The sequence below is a fragment of the Microcaecilia unicolor genome, chromosome 1 (genome assembly GCF_901765095.1).
Source record: "Microcaecilia unicolor chromosome 1, aMicUni1.1, whole genome shotgun sequence".
In the NCBI taxonomy this organism is placed as follows: Eukaryota; Metazoa; Chordata; class Amphibia; order Gymnophiona; family Siphonopidae; genus Microcaecilia; species Microcaecilia unicolor.
The window spans coordinates 661,823,228-661,848,239 of NC_044031.1; positions in this window are offsets into that span (position 1 = coordinate 661,823,228).

Sequence of the window (25,012 nt, forward strand, 5' to 3'; positions counted from 1 at the left end):
TCTCCCATTAGCCTGAGTAATATGGTTTGAATTAATGGATCTTAGGGATGTATTGAAGTGTTCCTTTCAGTATTTTGAGTAATTGCTTTGAATTTTTTAGAACTGTACCCATTGTTTGTAGATATTGTATATTTTATATGTTATATATTTGTTGTATATGTTCTGTTAATTTTTGTAATTTAAAAAAAATGCATGTTGTCTTACCCTCTTTTTATTGAATTTATTTACAGGCTGTTTCATGTTTGATTATGTGTCTGACTTTGGTGACGAAGTATATAGGACAACTGATCCTTTTTCCTTTATTACTTTTCTATTACTTTTTGCTTTTGATTTTCTTTGGGCTTTTTTCTCTCTGTGTTTTCTCTATGCCCTTAGGATTTCTCAAATTCAGGGTTTCTCAAATTCTTCCATTGGATGATGTGATGCTCTGACATTGTTGTTCACATCTAGATCTTTTGAACTCCCTGAAGTAGGCATTTTGCCGAAACATGTCAGGCATTTGATATTTAATGGACATAAATGTGATGAACTAATGGGAGTCTGACATTTGGTGAATATAAATATGATGGACTAATAATAAACAACTAACGCAGTCCAAGTGTTTTTGGCAATCCACATGATTGTATGATTTATATTTTTATATGTTTTTTTTAATCATTGATTTTCATTTAAAACATGTATCTATTACTTGCATAATTATTTGAATACATTATTTTGATTGCTTTGCATGGTGTGTGTGTGTGTATTTGTTTGCATACGGTACCCTTCATTTGTATGTTTGTCCTTATTTCAGCAGTCAGGCAGAGGAGTGAGTAGAAACTCTGAGTTTTACATTCACTTCAAACAAGGACTATATCTTAAAACTCAAGGGAGGCTTCATACGGGGCATAAACTAACTAGGCCCAAGGGTTGAGCCTTAAACAAACAACCACACAGAAATCAAATAGCAATCCATACCATAACTTAAGGGTCTCTCGCATATACGGAGAACTGATTTCAGCCATCTCAGCAGGGGATGCTGTGGTACCATAATGTATTACACTATCTAAGGGGTTGATTAAAGAAGGGTTTAACCTGGCAGAAGAAGATCCTGCAGAGCTAGCCAGTCGCTAATATTACTCAGCACTTAATTAGTTAGTGCCATTGAATATCTTCTCACTGTTGGGCCCAAGGTAGAGTTAGGGCAGAGCAGCAACTCCAGTTATCAGCAATATTCAGTCTGCTAACTGGCTAATGTTAGGACAGCAAAATATCCAGCCAGAGTTCGCCGGTTTGCAGACAACCTAATATCCAATGCCATGAGCCGCGCATGCCCTGCATTGAATAGCCAGAGTTAGATCATTACATGACTAGACGTGATTTACAAGCCACTTACGCCAGCAGGCTGAATATTATCCCCTAAGTTGGTATGGTCATGAAGCCAGCAGCAATACTTGATTAGAGAGGGCTCTGAAAGAATTCTTATATTTGGATGATGACAGATCACTTTGGGGTTCCTCTGTTGAGTGTGTAAACAAAAGGTCTCTATTCTATCCTCATCCTTCTCAATCTATCTGCTGCTTTTGATGCTGTTGATCACAGCCTACTCCTTGATACGCTGTCCTCACTTGGATTTCAGGGCTCTGTTCTTTCCTGGTTTTCTTCTTATCCCCCCCGGCGTACCTTTAGTGTATACTCTAGTGGATCCTCCTCTACTTCTATTCCACTGTCAGTTGGTGTAGCTCGGGGATCTGTCCTGGGACCTCATCTTTTCTCCATCTATACTTCTTCCCTTTGTACTCTGATTTCAACCCATAGTTTTCAGTATCATCTTTACGCTGATGACTCCCAGATCTACCTCTCCACACCAGAAATCTCAGCTGAAATCCAGGCCAAAGTATCAGCCTGCCTGTCTGACATTGCTGCCTGGATGTCTCAGCGCCATCTGAAACTAAACATGTCCAAGACTGAGCTTCTTATCTTTCCCCCTAAACCAACTTCTTCTCTTCCCCCATTCTCTGTTTCTGTGGATAACACTCTCATCCTTCCTGTCTTATCAGCTCGTAACCTTGGGGTCATCTTTGACTCCTCCCTCTCCTTCTCTGCACATATTCAGCAGACTGCTAAAACCTGTCGTTTCTTTCTCTATAATATCAGCAAAATTCGTCCTTTCCTTTCTGAGCACACTACCAGAACCCTCATCCATGCTCTTATCACCTTTCACTTAGACTATTGCAAATTGCTTCTCACATGTCTCCCACTTAGCCATCTCTCTCCTCTTCAATGTGTTCAAAATTCTGCTGCACAACTAATATTCCGCCAGTGTTGTTATGCTCATATTAGCCCTCTCCTCAAGTCACTTCACTGGCTTCCTATCCGTTTCCGCATACAGTTCAAACTCCCCTTATTGACCTATAAGTGCATTCACTCTGCAGCTCCTCAGTACCTCTGAACGCTCATCTCTCCCTACATTCCTCCCCGGGAATTCCGTTCACTGGCTAAATCTCTCTTATCTGAACCCTTCTCCTCCACCGCTAACTCCAGACTCCGTTCCTTTTATCTTGCTGCACCATAAGCCTGGAATAGACTTCCTGAGCCGGTACGTCAAGCTCCATCTCTGTCCGTCTTCAAATCTAAGCTAAAAGCCCACCTTTTTGATGCTGCTTTTAACTCCTAACCCTTGTTCACTTGCTCAGAACCCTTATTTTATCATCCTCACTTTAATATTCCCTTATCTCTTGTTTGTCCTGTTTGTCTGTCCTAATTAGATTGTAAGCTCTGTTGAGCAGGGACTGTCTCTTCATGTTCAAGTGTACAGCGCTTAGTACGTCTAGTAGCCATTGGCGCCGACTCCATGGGTGCTGTGGGTGCTCGAGTACCCCCAATATTTCCCCCGCCGGAACTGGAAGTTCCCCAGGAGCCAGCCCGCTGCTCGACCTCTTCTCCCACTCCCACAACAGTCCTTCGCCTGCCCTCGCCTTTCTGCATGCCGCCCATAACTTAAAGTCATCTTACCGGGGTCCCAGCGGCAGCAATAGTGAAAGGCAAGAACGAGCAGGCTCGGCGAGTCAGTGCTTCAGCTTGCCTTCCCTTCTCGTTGCTCTCAGCTCTGCCTCTGGTCCCGCCCTTGCGGAAACAGGAAATGAGGGCAGAACCAGAGGCAAAGCTGAGAGCAATGAGAAGGGAAGGCAGGCTGAACTTAGCGCCGACTCGCTGAGCCTGCTCATGCTTGCCTTTCACTACTGCTGCCGCCGCCGGGACCCCGGTAAGATGACTTTTAAGTTATGGGTGGCATGCAGGAAGGCGAGGGGCAGGCGAAGGATTGTTGTGGGAGTGGGAGAAGAGGTTGGGCTGGAACTCCAGTCAGAGGGAGGGAGGGGCTGGAACTCAGAGAGAGGGAGGGGGGTCTGGAACTCGGAGGGAGGGAGGGGGGTCTGGAACTCAGAGTGGGGTCTGGAACTCGGAGGGAGGAAGGGAGGGGGTCTGGCATAGGCGTAGTTTGACTGTTTCATTTGGGGGGGCAAAGAATGGGCGGAGCATATTAGCATATCATTTGCATATATAAACATGCAAATGAATATGCTAATATGGAGGAAGGAAATGAAATTTACAGGCAAAATATCACAGATGCACATTTCAAAAAGCTGACACATTTCAATTAATAAATTATGAATAAAATACTTTTATTTACCTTTGTCGTCTGATCATTTAGTTTTTCTATTCGCTTTGATCCCAGTGTCTTCTGTTTTATGCAGTGTCTTCTTTCCAGTAGGCTTCCCTCTGCTCCCCACCCTCCCAGTCCAATCCATCTCTTGCTCCTTCCCTCTGCTCCCCAACCCTCCCAGTTCCATCCATCTTCTGTTCCTTCCCTCTGCTCACCATCCCTCTGTCCCATCCATCTCCTGGTCCATCCCTCTGCTCCCCACCCCTCGCAGTCCCATCCATCTCTTGCTCCTTCCCTCTGCTTCCCACCCCTCCCAGTCCCATTCATCTCCTGCTCCTTCCCTCTGCTTCCCACCCCTCCCAGTGTCATTCATCTCCTGCTCCTTCCCTCTGCTTCCCACCCCTCCCAGTCCCATTCATCTCCTGCTCCTTCCCTCTGCTTCCCACCCCTCCCAGTCCCATTCATCTCCTGCTCCTTCCCTCTGCTTCCCACCCCTCCCAGTCCCATTCATCTCCTGCTCCTTCCCTCTGCTTCCCACCCCTCCCAGTCCCATCCATCTCTTGCTCCTTCCCTCTGCTTCCCACCCCTCCCAGTTCCATTCATCTCCTGCTCCTTCCCTCTGCTTCCCACCCCTCCCAGTCCCATTCATCTCCTGCTCCTTCCCTCTGCTTCCCACCCCTCCCAGTCCCATTCATCTCCTGCTCCATCCCTCTGCTCCCCACCCCTCGCAGTCCCATCCATCTCTTGCTCCTTCCCTCTGCTTCCCACCCCTCCCAGTCCCATTCATTTCCTGCTCCTTCCCTCTGCTTTTTACCCCTCCCAGTCCCATTCATCTCCTGCTCCTTCCCTCTGCTTCCCACCCCTCCCAGTCCCATCCATCTCTTGCTCCTTCCCTCTGCTTCCCACCCCTCCCAGTCCCATTCATCTCCTGCTCCTTCCCTCTGCTTCCCACCCCTCCCAGTCCCATTCATCTCCTGCTCCTTCCCTCTGCTTCCCACCCCTCGCAGTCCCATTCATCTCCTGCTCCTTCCCTCTGCTTCCCACCCCTCCCAGTCACATTCATCTCCTGCTCCATCCCTCTGCTCCCCACCCCTCGCAGTCCCATCCATCTCTTGCTCCTTCCCTCTGCTTCCCACCCCTCCCAGTCCCATCATCTCCTGCTCCTTCCCTCTGCTTCCCACCCCTCCCAGTCCCATCCATCTCTTGCTCCTTCCCTCTGCTTCCCACCCCTCCCAGTCCCATTCATCTCCTGCTCCTTCCCTCTGCTTCCCACCCCTCCCAGTCCCATTCATCTCCTGCTCCTTCCCTCTGCTCCCCACCCCACCCCCGCGAGGTCCAAGATGGGACTCCGTTTACCCCCTCTCTTCCTCCCTCCGGCGCAGGCAACAGTCTTCAGCTTTTCCAGCGTTCCTGGCAGCGGTAGCGATGAACACGCTGCCTTCGGTCTGCCCCGGAAGCCTTCTCTTCAAGTTCCTGTTCCCACCTATGCGGGAACAGGAACTTGAAGAGAAGGCTTCGGGGCAGAGCCAAAGGCAGCGTGTTCATCGCTACCGCTGCCAGGAACGCTGGAAAAGACTGCTGCCTGCGCCGGAGGGAGGGAGGAAGAGAGAGAGGTAGACGGACACGCTCCTCTCCGTCCGCTTGGCTTCCCTGCCCTCTCTGTCTGCGTCCCGCCCGAAAGGAAATGACGTCAGAGGAAGGCGGGACGCAGATAGAGAGGGCAGGGAAGCCAAGCGGACGAAGAGGAGCGCGTGCCTGGCCTGCATGTGTTTTTTTTTTTTTTAAACTAATGGCGCGGCAGCGCCTCGCGTCGTTTGGGGGGCATTGCCCCCCCCCTCGCCCCCCCCAGTCTACGCCTATGGGGTCTGGAACTCTGAGGAAGGAGAGAGGGAGGGATTGGGGTCTGGAACACTGAGGAGAGGGGGAGCTGGAACTCTGAGGAGAGGGAGGGGGCCTGGAACTCTGAGGAGAGGGGGGCTGGAACTCTGAGGAGAGGGGGAGCGAGGGGAGAGAGGGTGAGGGGAGGGGGAGAGGGAGGTGAGGGGGTGAGGGGAGGGGGAGAGGAGGGGCAAGGGGAGGAGGACAATTGCACCACCTGTAAAAAAAAAAAAATTAAGCACCCCCAATCATTTTGAAAAGTTGGCTCCTATGCTAATAGTGCTATAGAAATGATAAGTAGAAGTAGTAGTAATAGGCTATAAATACAAATGAGCCATTATTGCAGATTATAGGAGCCCACCAGAAAGAGCAAAGACTTTACAAGATGCTTAATGATAATGTACCTTTGAGTACAGCATCAAGATTGAAAATTTACTATCCACCAAGGATCTTGAGCTCCAAGGGAAAATGCCTATTAGACATCATCAAGTCCGCTTGGATGAATCTAGGATGTTGGTGTAGGTGACCCCGTTTGATGGAATAGTCTACTTTGAGGAAAATAATATTGGTTATTTCTTTCAGAAAACAGCTAAAAGCTTTCCTGTTTCAGCAAGCACATGCTCTGGGATGAGCTGTAATATATTTTAATTTGGAAGTTTATTGTTCCAAGGGTTATATGTCTAGAAGTTTATGGCCACCTTTAAATCTAGACTGAAAGCCCACCTCTTTAACATTGCTTTTGACTCGTAACCACTTGCCTCCACCTATTCTCCTCCTCCTCCTTCCTGTACACATTAAGTGATTTGATTACTTTATTTTTTGTCTATTAGATTGTAAGCTCTTTGAGGTCTTTCTTCTATGTTTGTGCAGCATGTGCCTTGTAGCGCTATAGAAATGCTAAATAGTAGTAGTAGTATTTATTTAGATTTTGCTCACACCTTTTTTCAGTAGTAGCTCAAGGTGAGTTACATTCAGGTACTCTGGATATTTCTCTGTCCCAGGAGGGCTCACAATCTAAGTTTCTACCTGAGGCAATGGAGGGTTAAGTGACTTACTCAAGATCACAAGGAGCAGCAGTGGGATTTGAACTGGCCACCTCTGGATTGCAAGACTGGTGTTTTAACCACTAGGCCACTCCTCCACTCCAGTGTTACTGTAACCCACTAGATTTTTATAGATAATGTGGGGTAGAAATTTGTCAAATAAATAAACAAACAAACAAACAAACAAACATATAGGAGCTTCTTGTTTCTCTGACCGGGGTTTATGAACCAGCAAAAAGGACTTTCTTTCATTCCTGCGAATGATGCTTAGGAAGATCCTCTTGTGCTTTTGTTCTTTCACTGGCAGAAGTGGATAATTTAACACTACAGTTCATACATTGCAAAGAAACACAATGCACCACTCCTGTGTTGGGCTGAGTTACTCATCATTATTAGAAATATCTCATGTATAAGATTAGGCTGAAAGAAGTACAAAAGCTGAGTGATTCTGAAAGCATAAGAAAGTCAGTGAGATGTCTGAAAGATTACTAAGAGTACCACTTACAAGTCCATTATAGTGTATAAATCAGATAAGGCCAGGGAACTGGGAGGAAATTGTATCATTTTTAGGGCTTATCTTGGAAGCATTTAGCAATTTCTCCCTTGCCCTGCTGAACTGTCCTTGACACACAGTGTAATGGAATGGATAGAGAAGAGGAGCCATTTGATTGGTTGGTGACATCAGTCAATCAGATTCTTTTAGAACCTGATTTTTGAAGGAGTCTCACATGCTTAGGGTTAAACATGTCAAAAGTGATTGAATTTGGGAAAGAATTCTCCATCTTTTGTCCTGTTAATGGGACAACATGGTACATCAAATTAGGCTTGACTTCTTTTATTTAATGTCAGAAATGCTTAGCCTTGATTTTCAGGTACTGCATCCAAAAAATATGTAAGACTACTGATGCTCTTGCATAGCGTCATTGATAAAGTAAGTACAGATGGGAACCATGCAGTATGAGGTTGTCCAGTGGCTCAGGTAACAAGCTCTTTGTGCTGCCATGCAGCCAAATTAAAATAAGATTTGTTTCCAAAATCAGCTGAGTCCAGGCAGATGTTAATTCTTGTACGTTCTATGGCCATAACATACCAGGTAGCATGGCATGCAGCAGCCAGTAATATGGTATGCCAGTTTTGGCACTTGTGGTGACATAGAGAAACAGGCAACAGCAAAATGTTTTGCAGTTTTAATCTTAGTTCAATATTTTTTAATACATTGCACCTAACACATTATGGACTAAATTTAGTAAATGCCACCCAAATTTGGGCACTGGAAAAAAATTTGCATGGAGCGCAATTCTATAAGTGGCACTCTGAGTTGCATGCTGTTTATAGAATAGCGCATTGAGGGGGTCTTTTGCTAAAGCTCAGTTCGAGTTATCTGCAGCAGGGCCCATAGGAATAAAATGGACCCTGCTGCAGATGACTCAAGTTAAGCTTTAGTAAAAGACCCCCTGAGCCAATTTCTGTGCCAAACTTTGGGTGCAAGGATTTATAGCAATGGAAACCTTGTTTAAATCCTGGTGCATGAGTTAGGCATAGATCCCCGGTATTCAGTAATACTGCTCGCTTCTTTAGTGAACATCCCAGACCTCTGATGCCCCTCCCATGGCCACACCCCCTTTTGAGTTGCACAAAAAAAAATTAGCATGTGGCTCTTTATAGAATAAAGCTCAGCAAGATATATGCATAAATCAAAATTGTTGCCAATTAGTATCAATAATTGATTCTTAGTACCCAATTATTGGCGCTAAGTGGCTCTTTAGCCAATTTAGTTATGGAATCTGGGGGTAAATGATTCAGTTTCATGATTTAAGTGATAAGATTGGCATAGAATGAAATACATAGTTTTCTCTAAAATTCAACTTTTTTTCTACATGTATAACATATAACTTATGCAAGATTTTAAACAACATCATGTTTTAGCTTTCTGAATGTATGTTTACTTCACCTGTTGTGAGAAATTAGAAAAGAAAGACGGAAGTCCAAAAGACACCCGGCCTGGTTGAAAAGTGAGGTGGAGGAAGCTATTAGGGCTAAAAGAAACGCCTTCAGAAAATGGAAGAAGGAACCGTCTGAAAATAACAAGAAACAGCATAAGGAGTGTCAAAGCAAATGCAAGGCGCAGATTAAGAAGGCCAAGAGGGAGTATGAAAAAAAGATAGCATTAGAGGCAAAAAAACATAGTAAAAATTTTTTTCGGTATATTAAAAGCAGGAAGCCGGCAAAAGAATCGGTTGGGCCGCTGGATGACCGAGGGGTAAAAGGGGCGATCAAGGAAGACAAAGACATAGCGGAGAGACTGAATGAATTCTTTGCTTCGGTCTTCACCGAGGAAGATTTGGGTGGGTTACCGGTGTCGGAAATGGTATTTCAAGCGGACGAGTCGGAGAAACTTACTGACTTCACGGTAAACCTGGAGGACGTAATGGGGCAGTTCGGCAAACTGAAGAGTAGCAAATCTCCTGGACAGGATGGTATTCATCCTAGAGTACTGATAGAACTGAAAAACGAGCTTGCGGAGCTACTGCTAGTGATATGCAACTTATCCTTAAAATCGAGCGTGGTACCGGAAGATTGGAGGGTGGCCAATGTAATGCCCATTTTAAAAAAAGGCTCCAGGGGAGATCCGGGAAATTATAGACCGGTGAGTCTGACATCAGTGCCTGGGAAAATGGTAGAGGCTATTATTAAAAACAAAATTACAGAGCACATCCAAGGACATGGATTACTGAGACCAAGTCAGCATGGCTTTTGTGTGGGGAAATCTTGCCTGACCAATTTACTTCAATTCTTTGAAGGAGTGAACAAATGTGGACAAAGGGGAGTCGGTTGATATTGTGTATCTGGATTTTCAAAAGGCGTTTGACAAGGTACCTCATGAAAGGCTACAGAGGAAATTGGAGGGTCATGGGATAGGAGGAAATGTCCTATTGTGGATTAAAAACTGGTTGAAGGATAGGAAACAGAGAGTGGGGTTAAATGGGCAGTATTCACAATGGAGAAGGGTAGTTAGTGGGGTTCCTCAGGGGTCCGTGCTAGGACCGCTGCTTTTTAATATATTTATAAATGATTTAGAGATGGGAGTAACTAGCGAGGTAATTAAATTTGCTGATGACACAAAGTTATTCAAAGTCGTTAAATCGCGACAGAATTGTGAAAAATTACAAGAGGACCTTACGAGACTGGGAGACTGGGCGGCTAAATGGCAGATGATGTTTAATGTGAGCAAGTGCAAGGTGATGCATGTGGGAAAAAAGAACCCGAATTATAGCTACGTCATGCAAGGTTCCACGTTAGGAGTTACGGACCAAGAAAGGGATCTGGGTGTCGTCGTCGATAACACACTGAAACCTTCTGCTCAGTGTGCTGCTGCGGCTAAGAAAGCGAATAGAATGTTGGGTATTATTAGGAAAGGTATGGAAAACAGGTGTGAGGATGTTATAATGCCGTTGTATCGCTCCATGGTGCAACCGCACCTTGAGTATTGTGTTCAATTCTGGTCGCCGCATCTCAAGAAAGATATAGTAGAATTGGAAAAGGTGCAGCGAAGGGCGACTAAAATGATAGCGGGGATGGGACGACTTCCCTATGAAGAAAGACTAAGGAGGCTAGGGCTATACAGCTTGGAGAAGAGACGGCTGAGGGGAGACATGATAGAGGTATATAAAATAATGAGTGGAGTGGAACAGGTGGATGTGAAGCTTCTGTTCACGCTTTCCAAAAATACTAGGACTAGGGGGAATGCGATGAAACTACAGTGTAGTAAATTTAAAACAAATCGGAGAAAATTTTTCTTCACCCAACGTGTAATTAAACTCTGGAATTCGTTGCCGGAGAAAGTGGTGAAGGCGGTTAGCTTAACAGAGTTTAAAAAGGGGTTGGACGGTTTCCTAAAGGACAAGTCCATAAACCGCTACTAAACTGACTTGGAAAAATCCAAAATTCCAGGAATAACATGTATAGAATGTTTGTACGTTTGGGAAGCTTGTCAGGTGCCCTTGGCCTGGATTGGCCGCTGTCGTGGACAGGATGCTGGGCTCGATGGACCCTTGGTCTTTTCCCAGTATGGCATTACTTATGTACTTATGTACTTACAGTACATGAATTGATTTTTCTCTGATGCAACTAAAATGGACTTAGCGGGTTTTGAAAATAAGCCCTTCAATTTGATCCCCAAATTGATTTTTCTGCTTCTGGGGGAAGGGGCAGGCTGGAGATGCTGCAGGGGCAGTGTTCACAGAAGCCAAAAATTCATCCTTTTTACTTAAGGGAAACTCTGTAAATGGGCATCCTTATTTAAACACCACAGGGGTGATATAATACAGATGTTTAATTATTTGAAAGGTATTAATCCACAAACAAATCTTTTCCAGAAATGGGAAGGTGGTAGAACTACAGGACATGAATTGAGGTTGAAGATGTGGGGCTGACTCAGGAATGATGTCAGGAAGTATTTTTTCACTGAGAAGGTGGTAGGTACCTGGAATGCCCTCCTGCGGGAGGTAGTGGAGATGAACCGCCTTGAGTGACTTCATGGGCGTAGTTTGGGGGGGGGGGGGCGAGGGGTGCATTGCCAACCCAAATGAGCTGCCCCTACCTGGGCAAGAGTAGGGACATAACCCACCACTAGCTTCTCTCCTGCCGACCACTGCTATGGCAGCCTGGAGGAACCACGAGCTTCCGTGCTTTTCCCTTTCCTTTCCTGCCTCTTGCTTCCTCCCTCCCCCTTCTTTCCTCCTTGGCAAAACATAATGAAAATGTGTGAGGAGCCGTACTCCTGCTGCGCGGACTGCTGCCGGCCTCCCTTCTCCTCCCTCACCTGCCTTATAATGTAAGTTCTTGTTTGTGGAGAAAGGAGAGAAGCTGGTAGCGGCGCGCGCAGGAGCACGGCCCCACACAATTTTTATTTTGTTTTGTAGCTGTGTCGGGTGCAGGGGGATGGAGAGAATGAGTGAGAGGCAGGGAAGGGCAGGATAAAGCTTGCGGTTCCTTCAGGCTGCCACAGCAGCAGCCGGGAGGAGTAGCTAGTAGTTTGGCACCTATGTCCCCGATTTTGCTGGGGGGGGGGGGGGCTAGAGAGAGTGATCGAGAGGACAGGTGAGGCAGGGGAGAAGAGATCCTGGATGGCTGCATCAGGGAAGGGGAGGGAGGGAGGAAGGACATTCTAGATGGGAGAGAGAGATACTGGATGGAACGGGGAAAGCCTGAAGAGACAGTGAATGGAAGAGGATAGAGAGGGGGAGACAGTGAATAAAAGGGGGGGCAATGGAAGGAGGAGAGAGAGAGAGGGAGATACTGGATGGAAAGGAGGAAGGGGAGATACTGGATGGAAAGGAATGAGAAAGATGGGAGATGGCTGGAGGTAAGAGAGAGTGGAGACACTGGATGGAAAGGAATGAGAAAGGTGGGAGATGCTGCAAAGGGGACAGAGAGATGGGGAGATGCTCGATGGAGGGGGGTGAGGCGGAGATGCTTGATGGATGGATGGAGACACTGGATGGAAAGGAATGAGAGAGAGAGAGAGAGATAAAAGATGCTGCAAAGGGGAGAGAGGGGGAGAGATGCTGAATGGAAGGGGGAAAGAACACAATGGAAAGGAATGAGAGAGAGATGGGAGATGCTGCGAAGGGAGGAAGAGAGGGAGGAGATGCTGGATAGAAGGAGGAAGGGGATGAAAGAAACAGGATGTAATAGGGGGAGAGAGGATGGAAGGAGAGGACAGAGTTAGTGAAAGTCTGGGCAATATGTGAAAGGGGGTAGAGGTGAGGGAAAGAGATGGAACCTTGTAGGTAGATGCAGTAACAAGAAGGAAATTGAAAACTGGTTAGTAATAATGAAATCTGGACAGAAAGGCAGAAAAATAAATGGAAGAAACTGGAAGGAAAAGATTAATGCTGGATATGGATATAATGAAGAAAGTGAAGAAGACAGGAGAGAGAAATTACAAATGGAAAAGAAAATCCTGGCAAGAGAGTTAACAGAAACGAGACTGGAATCAACATGATTAGAAACATTAAATGACCAGACCACACAGTCTGATTTTCAATGAATGAATGAATATGCATGAGAGATACTTGTATGCAATGGAGGAAGTATATGTCAATTGTCAATATATCTCATGCATATTCATTGTGGGTATCCTGAAAACCTGACTGGCCAGGCAACCACTAATCTAAAACATTTGTCTGCCCTATGCAAAATGTACAGTTCTGTAGTGCAATTAATTTCTGTCTTACAGCTGATGCTGCACAGCAGATATTTCAGATATAACATTGACTTATTTAGTTTGAAAGGGTTTTTAAATATATGTTTTTATAACAGACTATGAGCTTCTGCTTGGGATGAGCATGTGGATTCCGGCAGTGTCAACAGTGCTTGTAACACTCTGTATTCTGAATGATCCAGTTAAGACAAGTGACAACTAGAAGTTGAAAAATTAATGTTATATCAGAGAAGCTTGATTCACTATTAGCTGTGAGATTTTTCTCTCCAGGATGAATACCTCAATCTACATAGGACCAATGCCAGATACAGTATCTCCATTCACATGGGAGCATCATTAGGGAAGGGAAATGGGACTTGATATACCACCTTTCTGAAGTTTTTGCAACTACATTCAAAGTGGTTTACATATATTCAGGTACTTATTTTGTTCCAGGAGCAATGGAGGGTTAAGTGACTTGCCCAGAGTCACATGGAGGTGCAGTGGGAATTGAACTCAATTCCCCAGGATCAAAGTCCACTGCACTAACCACTAGGCTACTCCTCCACTAGCAACATTCCATATAGAAGCCTGCCCTTGCAGATCAGCAATGCCGCCGCGCAGGCTTCTGTTTCTGTAAGTCTGACGTCCTGCACGTACGTGCAGGATGTCAGACTCACAGAAACAGAAGCCTGCGCAGCCATGTTGCTGATCTGCAAGGGCAGGCTTCTACATGGAATGTTGCTAGTGGAATAGCAACATTCCAATTAGAATCTCAAATAGTAGCAACAGAATCTCAACAGTAGCAACGTTCCATCTAGAACCACTGGGAACCACTGGGATACATGTTCCACTTTTCCTTTAGACTGTGATCTCCTCCTAATTTCTGATAATCTTTGGGGTCGATGTTGAAAGTGATTTAACTGGCCAGAAATGGCTCCTGGCCGGTTAATGGCTCCTGGGCAATTAAATTGCCTGTTCAAGGCTAACTGCTAATTTTCAGCAGCTGAAAATAACCAAGTAAGGCCGAACTGAAAATCGGCTATTATGGGAGCATTCCAGGGGTGGAGTTGGCACTTGGACAGTTAAGTGCTGATATTCAGCCAGGTTACCTGCATAAATAGGACTGCATAAAAGTCAGACCTCTCTTTATGTGGGAACCCAGAGCCGGTTAAGGGCTCCTTTTACAAAGGTGCGGTGGCGATTCCGGTGGGGCATATGCGACAAAGCCCATTCAATTCCTATGGACTTTGTCGCACTTGCCGTGCCAGAATTGTTAGTGCGGCTTTGTAAAAGAAGCCCTAAGTGCTTTCGAATTGATTAGAATATTAGAATTAGCCAGCTCCAGAGATCTAAAAATTCAATGTCAGTGTCCATACAAGGCCCAGCATTGAATTTCCAGGTTTAACGCCAGTTGTGGTTAGCCAAACGCTGGTAGCCGCCAGCTGAATATCTGGCCCTTTGTTTTTATTATTTGCTGCTTCATCACTGATGGACAAATAAGTGAAATTAAAATAGAGGGCCTGCTTTTTCAGCCGTGTGGCCCCCATTTGAAGTTCCACTCTGGTTCTGGCCCTTGACTAAATATGTATGTTTAGCAGCACGATCTATTAAAGAAGCACTTCTGTAAACATGTGTGTAAATGATGACAGCACTACATAAGAACAGAAGAATAGGCATACTGGGTCAGACCGATGGTCCATCTAGCCCAGTATCCTGCTTCCAACAATAGCTAATCTAGGTCACAATTACCTGGCAGAAACCCAAGTAGTAGCAAGATTCCGGAATCCCAAAGAGTAGCAAGATTCCATGGTACCAATCCCAGGGCAAGCAGTGGTTTCCCCATGTCTGTCTCAATAGCAGTCTATGGACTTTTCCTCCAGGAACTTGTCCAAACCTTTTTTAAACCCAGATATGCTAACTGCTATTACCATATCCTCCATCAAAGAGTTCCAGAGCTTAACTATTCGTTGAATGAAAAAAATATTTCCTCCTGGCAATTATGTTTAATTGAGGCCTGCTATTTGGCATGTCCAAAGTATTGCTAAAGGAAGAAACGTTATAACTAACTCTTCATGAGTAAAAGGCTTTTATAAAATTGCCCCGGGTTTATGCATAAAAGTATGCACAGTGTCAAGAAACCGCACACTTCTATGAAACTTGCATGTGTGTGTGTTTAGGGGGGGAGGGTAGATGTACCATGAACAGACTCATGATTTAAATGTACTGTATTGCAATTTGCCAAAACTTAGGTGCCAAAAAAATTCAGTGCTAAGCGCTATTCTATAAAGGGCACATGCCTTATAGAGAATAGCGTAGTGGTTTCCAATCCTGGTCCTGGAGGCACCCCAGCCAGTCAGGTTTTCAAGATACCCACAATAAATATTCATGAGAGAGATTTGCATGCACTACCTCCACTGCATGCAAATTTCTCTCATGAATATTAATTGTGGATATCCTGAAAACCTGACTGGCTGGGCTGCCTCCAGGACCAGGTTTGGGAACCACTGGAATAGCGTTTATTGTGGATCCTGTGCCTGACTTTTGGACGCTTGTCTTATGCCTGCTAAAACCTGGTGAAAATGACAGCGCCCAAGTTAGGTACGATAAGGCAGTATTCTGTAATTTTGAGCACAACTTTTCAGAATGCTCTGACCATGCCCCTTTCGGATATGTACTATGAGTGTTAGATACTAAGCCATATACAATAGCAGACAGCCAGTTGTGCGCACAAATCCCAATTGATGCCCATTAACTTCAATAATTGGTTATTAGCGCTAGTTAAGGGCACCATATATAGAAACCGGAAAGGGGGGGGGGGGGGGGGTCTATGTGCAAATTTCATGTGGAACCACCTCCATGTGTAAATGGTGATTTTAGCAAGGGCTCAGTTTACACATGAATGTCCATAATACATAGAAAAAAGCCAAAAACTGGGTTTAGAATATCCATGAATGAGGACCTTAAAGCTTCCCCCACCTATCAGTTTCAATAAACAAGAAGGGAAACCTGATTGCAACAAAATAAATGTCAAATTAAAGAGCCATATACTACTGGAAAAGGATTGAGCTCAATCCAATGTACAGATGTAGTGAGCACAGAAAAAGTATGACATAGTGGATTACTCAAGGCAAGCCAGAGGAGCTGGTGTTTATCCAATAAATGCATATTTTAATTTCATTTTTTTCTTTTGTATTGGGATGCTTTATCAGTGTTTATTGGTTAAAACTAAAAATCAAAAGCCCTAATTAAAAGCTACATTTGGTTCCATCGGAAAAGGTCCCCAGCGGTAGTACAAGTGGCAAGAAAATACTTATAAACACTGATTTTTTGGTAACCTGAAAGAACCCTTAATTAGCTGAAAAATAAACACCTAAATTTAAAATGCATAAACACCTAAGAATAGAAGTTCTAATTAGAGACCGAGAAGAGAACTCAGCTTTGCTACAGCTCCTCTCCCTAGGTTGCCTGTCACTTTGCTTTCAAAAAAATGTTTCTAATATGTATCAGATTTTATCCTATTTCTGAGGCTGGTTCCATCCTGGCAGTAATTCTGTGAAGAAGGCACTAACATTTACATGCTGAATATGTACATAAATGATTAGAATAATGGCCTATAAACACACATGTGTGTATCTGCATGCATAAATGCCAACATTCCAGCTACACATGTTCTGTGACTTAGGGTCAGATTCAAAAATATGGCACCAAAAATTTAGGTGCCAGGAAGATATGCATGAAACCTGTATTTTATAAAGGGCCCCAGCCTTAGAATACTAGCATAGCGCGTAGGTCACACCTAATTTTGGGTGCCAGATTTACACCTGGTTCTTTCAGGCATAAATCCAGCACCCAAAGTTAGGTGCGGATAGGCATTATTCTATAATATGGGACTAGAATTTATATATGGCACCAAAAAAATCAGGGCTGTAAAAAGCGCTATTCTATAAGCCTCGCTTAAAGTTAGGCGCTGTTTATAGAATAAAGCTTACACTTGGGAATTGTGCCTAACTTTTGGCATGGCCATTTGCACCAAATTAAATGTGGTGCAAGTATATCCACCTCAATTAGGCATATATCCCCATTATTCTAAAACAATGCATTTTAAATTTAGGAATGCCCTGTTATGCCCATGACCCGCCCATTCTGCATCCCCTTTTTCAGATCATGTGTAAACTTGAGGCGTGGATTCCCGTGTCTAAATTTATGCACATAAATTCCAATTAAATCTAATTAATGCCAATAATAATTGCTTCCTAAAAACAAATTAACTCTAATTATCTTGTTATTCAATTAAATTGCATGCAAATTGGGCACGCCCACATTTGCGTGTGTAATTTTTGACAACTTTTATAGAATTAGAGGAATGGTGCCTAACTTTTGGGAACGCCCATGGCCTTCCCATGCCCTACCCATGCCACTCCCATGGCCACTCATTGCATGAGAGAAACGTTAGGCACCATGTTATAGAATAGTGTGCAGAGGAGATCCTTGTGCAACTCCAATTAAGTGCTTGTTAACTTGAAATAAGTGCCAAATTGGTTGCTTGTTATCACCCATTAACCCTTTAGTGTCCAATGTTCCCGTAATAAGCCATATGGGGTCAGATTGATGGGAACATTGGACACTAATTAATCAATGGAGTTGTACGTGGATCTCAGATAAACATGCAAATTCTGGTGCCCAACTTTGGGCGATCCATATACACAGTTCCCTCTCCTCTAAGCTGAGTGAGAGTCTTCCAACTGCATTGCTGTCAGTAGGGGGTGGCAGTGGCGTAGCTACGTGGGGCCATGGGGACCTGGGCCCCCATAGATTTGGCCCTGGACCCCCCTGCCGACGACCCTCTTGATCCCCCCTCCCGCCACCAACCCGCTGTCGCCATCGCCTACCTTTGCTGGCGGGGGACCCCAACCCCCGCCAGCCAAGGTCCTCTTCTTCTGGCGCAAGGCTTCATTCTGTTTCTGAGTCTGATGTCTTGCATGTCCAGCAAAGGTAGGCGACAGTGGCGGGGGAGGGTTGGCGGGAGGGGGGGGGGGTCAAAGTTGTTGTTGTTGGTGGCGGCGGCGTTCGGCAATGGCGGGGGGGTTGGCAATGGTAGGAGGGGGGTTGGCGGTGCGGGGGGGGGACTAAAATGTGCCCCCTCACCTCAGCCTCTGGACCCACCTCCCGCCAAAGTCTGGCTATGCCCCTGGGGGGTGGTGCTTCAATTTAGTGGTTTAAATAGCTAGGGATAGGAAAGTTTCCTAGAGTTATGCAGAGCTTGACTGGCCCTCAAAATTGAAAATGTGATAGTGAAACAGCTCCCGTCATTGGCAGGACTGTAGATGGATGACTTCCGCTCAGGTTAGCGGGAACAGGGCTTACACAGAATCCAGAAGAAAGTACTTAACTGCAATAGCATGAAGTTGGAAGGTGGCATAGACGTGGACAGCATTTGGGTGGGGCATGGCTGAGATATTTACATGCATTCACTGTAGGATACTTTAATTTACATGTGTGTATCAGCAATGTAGTTGTAAAGTAGTTTACAAAACTTAGGAAACCTGGTTATTTCCTGTGCAGTGAGTTGTTTTATTAGAGGGAAATGGGCGTTTCATGATCATTCTGATATTTACGCACATAGTTACAGAATATGGCCTAGTGCGCATAAATCTACGCACTGGGATTTATTCCAGATTTTCATTGGTGTAAATGGACGCATGTAGATTTAGATGCTGAAATATCAGCTAAGCGTATTCTATATAAATCTAGGTGCCGCTTATAGAATACACTTAAGTGAAAATCATTTCTGCATGGATTTTTTAAGGTGCCATATATAGAATCTGGCCATATACGGTACACAAGTCAACCTAAATGGCACAAAGAGCCCTTCAAGACAAGAGAATTTTGCTATAAGGTTAAAAAGCAAAAGAAACATATTACCAAGCCTTTGTCTGTACCGGAACTGTAAAAACTGTGTGATTTAAAGATCTAGGCAACCTCGTGATGGACAGCGGGGCTGCTATGGACTGGCATAGAATCTCACAGGAAAATGCGATAAAGTTTCCAAAAATTCATATTAAATAAAAAAGATCTTGCTTTAAACTTTTCCCAGTCTCTCAATTTTTCTTTCGTGGTGCTATGTTGGTCTGCAGCAGCCCCACTGTCCATCATATGGTTGCCTAGCAACAATGGACTTTTAAATCATGGTAAAGAAACGGTCCCCGTCCTAGGAATAGGATACCTAATGAATCCAATAGGAAGGCAAAATGATTAAATAAAGCAAAACAAAGACTACACTGCCCCAAGTACTGAGAAGCATAGAACGATAAAAAGATAACGACAATGAATAGCACGAACAGATTACAAAAGAAATGTAGAGCCACTTAAACAGATATAGTAAGATAAAAAAAGAAAAAGGAATAAAACCATTGAGACAGGGAGACTGAAAATAGAAGTGGAGGCAAATCAGACTGCCACTTTCCTTATTCTCTCATACCGGAATGCATCTGCTGTTCCCCAGCATTGACCATCTCCTGCGTTGTCATGAGAGCTATTCAGGATGAGCTGTTCTAGTCAGTAGTCACTTTCCAGCTCTGCCTTCCCCCTAGCTGACTCTGAGCCTTCACCCGAACCCCATAGGAAATCTGGATTTGCATTTCCGAGTTAATTGCTTTCCTTTCCAAATCGAAACTTAAGGTACAGTCAGGTACAGAGCATATGCAGAAAAGAGAAATGCATGCATCCTGTCAGGGGTTACAGGTCTTTTACCTGAGATGCAAGCCGTGGGACTGATGGCTTCCTGTGCCATCTGGCTATGGCTTCTGCAGAAGACTGATGTTCACTCTGGAGGTTTGCAGATGTACTCACAGGCTGGGGCTTCAGTGCTGATGTGCTTGTGGAGTTCAGACAGAGCAGGAGCTGGCTCCATGGAGCTCTCAGGTGGTGCTCTGAGGGCTCTTGGACAGCAACTCAACTGCTTTTGTGTTTCAAGATTTTTAAGCTATGTTGCATTTAACCAGTGCATTGCAGAACAGGAATCTTGGGGTACTAGAAATGTTGCTTAAAAACTCTGATGGGTTTGTGGCAGGAATGAGACTGTTACAGAGTTTGTCAGGTGACATCACAACACCACGGAAACGAAACCTTGATATGTTGCGCTTAAAGGGCAGTTCTATAACAGCACGCATGTGCTATCTGTGCATAAGTGCTGAAATAACAAGTGAATTGGGCAGGTAGGGAATCAGGGCCGGTCTTAGCAAGTGCGGGGCCCTATGCAGACCAATTTGGTGGGGCCCCATCCTAGCCCCGCCCACTGTAGCCATGCCCCCAACCCTAGCTCCGCCCCCACCCTAGCTCCACCCCATTGATAAGATTATTCCATTTTAGAACATTTTAATGAAATTTTAAATAAAGACAAATGAAGCTAAACTTGTACAAAAAAACTGATTGAAATAATAAGCACAATGCTATCATGAAACCTCCCCAGAAATTATTCAGTTCAAGTCCACTACAATTAGTAGTTCCAATTCTCATAACAAAGGAGAATAAAGGAAAAATATTGAGAAACGATTCAGTACTTTCAAATTCCCCTATTACTCTGTAACCCATATATGCAATAAAATAGAAATGAAATGATATACAATAAAATTAAGTGATGTGTAAAATATAATGTACAATATAAAAACATATAGACCACCAAGGTATTAAAATTGTTTTAAAATATATACCACAACTCTCTGACTCAAGAAGACTCCGACTCTGTCTGCCATCCATAATTGTCTGACAACACACAGAAAAAAATAAGTAAAATAAATAAAATAGACACAATTAATACCTTATACACCAATATACCAGCCATACGGAAAATGCAGACCGTCAACAATATGAAGCTAGCAAGGGATCATAATACCACAATTCTCATGTAGAGCCACAAAACACCCTTTTAGAGGTAGTGTGTCATGATTTAGGCTCACACCCTTTCTGATGTTTGGTGCCACCTTAGTAAGGCCAACACACAAACTCTCCACTGCAAAACACTATACACAAACTTGTGCAAAAACACACTCATAACCTTAACAAACCATAAACAGCACTAATTCCAAGGACAGGACGAGCTACAACCTTATGTGTGGTGTGGAAAGGCAACTGTAATTACACCGGGCTCTAAAACACCAGTGCACAACCTAGTGAAAAACAAAAAAACAAAAAGGGCTGCAAATTATACGCTAGCAGAATACTGCACCTTCCTTGATCACACCTGAAAAACACATGAAGGCAAAATACTGAACTGGAAAGTTACCTCAAGAAGTCAGAATCAGCATGCAGCAATACTACAAAAATTAAAACTTACATGCAAAATATCACAGATGCACATTTCCAAAAACTATTCAAATTACAGCCCACCAGATAGAACAAATGTGGGGACTAAACTTCCATCCAATATCCTATTAGTGTCCCAAACATATATATTCACTGCAGGGTTTACAAATTTCTATAGTCATCCACGATTTACTCCAAATTATTTTCGGGGTTCATCAGATCTAATTGCCTCTCACATCCATCTGAACAGTTATGTTCTTTGCGTCACAAGCGCAATGGTGTGGTGCAAATCCTCATTGAATCCCCTTCTTATCATTCATATCACACTGTTTAATTTCCAAGTCGTATAATTTATGTAATCCAGCAAAACAGTTTTTAATAATAAAATATGCCCAACATATCTCAGTGCATAAACTTATCTTTAAATGACGGCAGCTTGTAAACGCTAGGGAACCCCCACCATTTCCAAAAACTGACATATTCCAATTAATAAATCCTGAATAAAATAGTTTTTTCTACCTTTGTTGACTGGTGACTTTGTTTTTCTGATCATGCTGGCTCAGTATCTGATTGTGCTGCTATCTGTCCTCTTAACTCCGTTTCCAGGGCTTCCTTTCCATTTATTTCTTTACTTTCCGCCTTTCTTCTTCATTACTTGCCCTATATCCGTAAGTAAAAGCTGGGTCCTCTGCAGACTTGACTGTCCAGTGGATCCAGCTTCTGCCTATTTTCTATATCAATGTGCACTTTTTCTCCTCTCTTCCTTTTCCCTCACCTCATCTCCTTCCTCACTCTTCTCTCGCCTCCATCCATGTCCAGCATTTCTTCTCTCTCCTCCATCCACCCATGTCCAGCGATCCTCCTGTCCCCCCTGCCATCCATGTCCAGCAACCTCCCCCCATCCCCTCTGCCATCCACTTATGTCCAGAAACCCCCCTCCCCTGCCATCCACCCATGTCCAGCGACACTCCTGTCCTCCCTGCCCGCCCCTGCCATCCACCTATGTCCAGAACCCCCCTCCCCTCCATCCACCCATGTCCAGCGACCCTCCTGTCCCTCCTGCCATCCATCTATGTCCAGCAACCCCCCGTCCCCTCTGCCATCCACCCATGTCCAGCGACCCTCCTGTCCCCCCTGCCATCCATCTATGTCCAGCAACCCCTCCGTCCCCTCTGCCATCCACCTATGTCCAGAAACCCCCCTCCCCTGCCATCCACCCATGTCCAGTGACCCTCCTGTCCTCCCTACCCGCCCCTGCCATCCACTTATGTCCAGAACCCCCCTCCCCTGCCATCCACCCATGTCCAGTGACCCTCCTGTCCTCCCTGCCCGCCCCTGCCATCCACCTATGTCCAGAAACCCCCCTCCCCTGCCATCCGCCCATGTCCAGTGACCCTCCTGTCCTCCCTGCCCGCCCCTGCCATCCACCTATGTCCAGAAACCCCCTCCCCTCCATCCACCCATGTCCAGCGACTCTCCTGTCCCCCCTGCCATCCATCTATGTCCAGCAACCCCCCTGTCCCCTCTGCCATCCACCTATGTCCAGAAACCCCCCTCCCCTTCCATCCACCCATGTCCAGCAACCCTCCTGTCCCCCCTGCCCTCCCCTGCCAACTGCCATCCACCTATGTCCAAACCCCCCTCCCCTGCCATCTACCCATGTCCAGTAACCCCCCCCGTCCCCCATGCCCTCCACCCATGTCCAGCACGTGACTCTTCTTCCCCTGCTCCCCCTCCCTCCAGGCACCTGAGCCCCCCCCCCTCCCCGACCCGCCAAACGACCCTCTTCTGCTACCCGACCCGGCCTGCACCTCACCTGACCCAACATTTAAAAAAAAAATCTCCAAGCGGCGATGCCTGCGTCTGACTAGAAGAAGAAAAACCGCTTCGCAGTTCATCCATTGGCCGGCCTTCCCTCATGTCCCACTCTTGCGGAAGTTACATCAGAGGGCGGAACATGAGGGAAGGCCGGCCAATGGATGAACTGCAAGCGGTTTTTCTTCTTCTAGTCAGACGCAGGCATCGCCGCTTGGAGATTTTTTTTAAATGTTGGGTCAGGTGAGGTGCAGGCCGGGTCGGGTAGCAGAAGAGGGTCGTTTGGCGGGTCGGGGAGGGCGGGCTCAGACGGGAGGGGGGCTCAGGTGCCTGGAGGGAGGGGGAGCAGGGAAACGCGGAGAGTTGCATCATTTGACATGGGTGGAGGGCGGGCGAGCAGCGGCGGTCCAGCGGCGAGGCAGAGCTGAGGCGCGCTGCGCGGGGCCTCCTTAGGCGCGGGGCCCTATGCGGCCGCCTCGGTCGCCTCTGCCTAAGACCGGCCCTGTAGGGAATGATATTCAGCCAGTAACAATCAACATTTTGTTCACCACCACCAGCATTAAACACATAAATTCAATGCCGGCACATAGCTGGTTAAGAGGCCCTTTTACTAAGGCATGTAGATGCCTATGTGTGTGCAACATGCGTCAAATTGGAACTACCAACCGGCTACCGTGTGCCCTGGGCGGTAATTCTAATTTTTACGAGCATCCAAAGCACGCGGCAGAAAATAATTTCTATTTTCTACCATGTGGTGCTAACCGGGTAGTAATCGGCAGTGTATGCACGCTGACTGTTACCACCCGGTTAACGTGTGAGACTTTACTGCTAAGTCAATGGGTGGCGGTAAGGTCTCAAGCCTAAAATGGATGCATGCCAATTTTTATTATTATTATTATTTGTTACATTTGTATCCCACATTTTCCCACCTTTTGCAGGCTCGATGTGGCTTACATATAACCGTTAACGGCGTTACCGATTACGGTCTGAACAAATACATGGTATGAATGAATACAAAGTGATATTGTAGTAGAATGGGGTACATGTATGGTAGGTACAGTTGGGGGAACTTATAGAGGAAAAGGGGGAAGAAGAGTCAGGTAATGTTCGTTACGGTCTTTGGTTGCATTCTGTCGCAGGTGAACAGGCATTTTTATGTTGGGGTCGGTGGGGTATGCTCTTCTGAACAAGTCTGTCTTTGGTGCTTTCCGAAAATTTAGGTGGTCGAGCGTAGTTTTTATTGCTTTTGGCAATGCGTTCCATAGTTGTGCGCTTAGGTAGGAAAAGCTGGTTGCATTACTTCCCTCACCCGTAACTGTCTTGTCTGTCTGTATTATTTAGATTGTAAGCTCTTTTGAGCAGGGACTGTCTCTTTGTATCAGGTGTTCAGTGCTGTGTGCATCTGGTAGCGTTATACAAATGCTAATAACGCTAATAATAATAGGTGGATTTATATTTGAGTCCTTTGATGCTTGGGTAGTGGAGGTTTAAGTATGATCGTGCAGTTTTTGTGGTGTTTCTGGTTGGCAGGTAGATAAGGTCTGTCATGTATCCCGGTGACTCGTGGTAAATAATTTTATGAATTTTATTTTGCTGCACGTCCATTTTCAGCCAAAAAAGGCCTTTTTTACAGGCGCGCTGAAAAATGGCCCTGCGTGCATCCAATACATGTGCCTACACCAGCGCAGGCTAATATTTGGCACACCTTAGTAAAAGGGCCCCTAAATTCACTATTCAGCACGTAACCGGCTGTGGCGAACCACATAAAGGAAGGTCCTATTTATGCAGTTAACCTCACCAGTTAAATGCTGAATATTATCACTTAACTGGCCAAGTGCTGACTCACCCCAGAACGCACTCAAAATAGTATTTTTTTTTGAGTTTGGTGCTAATCAGACATTTTCAGCAGCACTAACCTGTTAAGATTAGCAATTAGCCCCGAACAGGTGATTTCACCAGCCAGGAGCCGTTTCTTTCCAGTTAAATCACATTGAAAATTGACCTTGTAAGTTATAGAATACTAGCCAGTAATTGGCAATCATAAGCTTTAGTGCTAGCTGCTATTCTACAGCATACACTGCAAATCGTTTAAGGCTAGATTTGATACATAGTGCCTGAAAAATC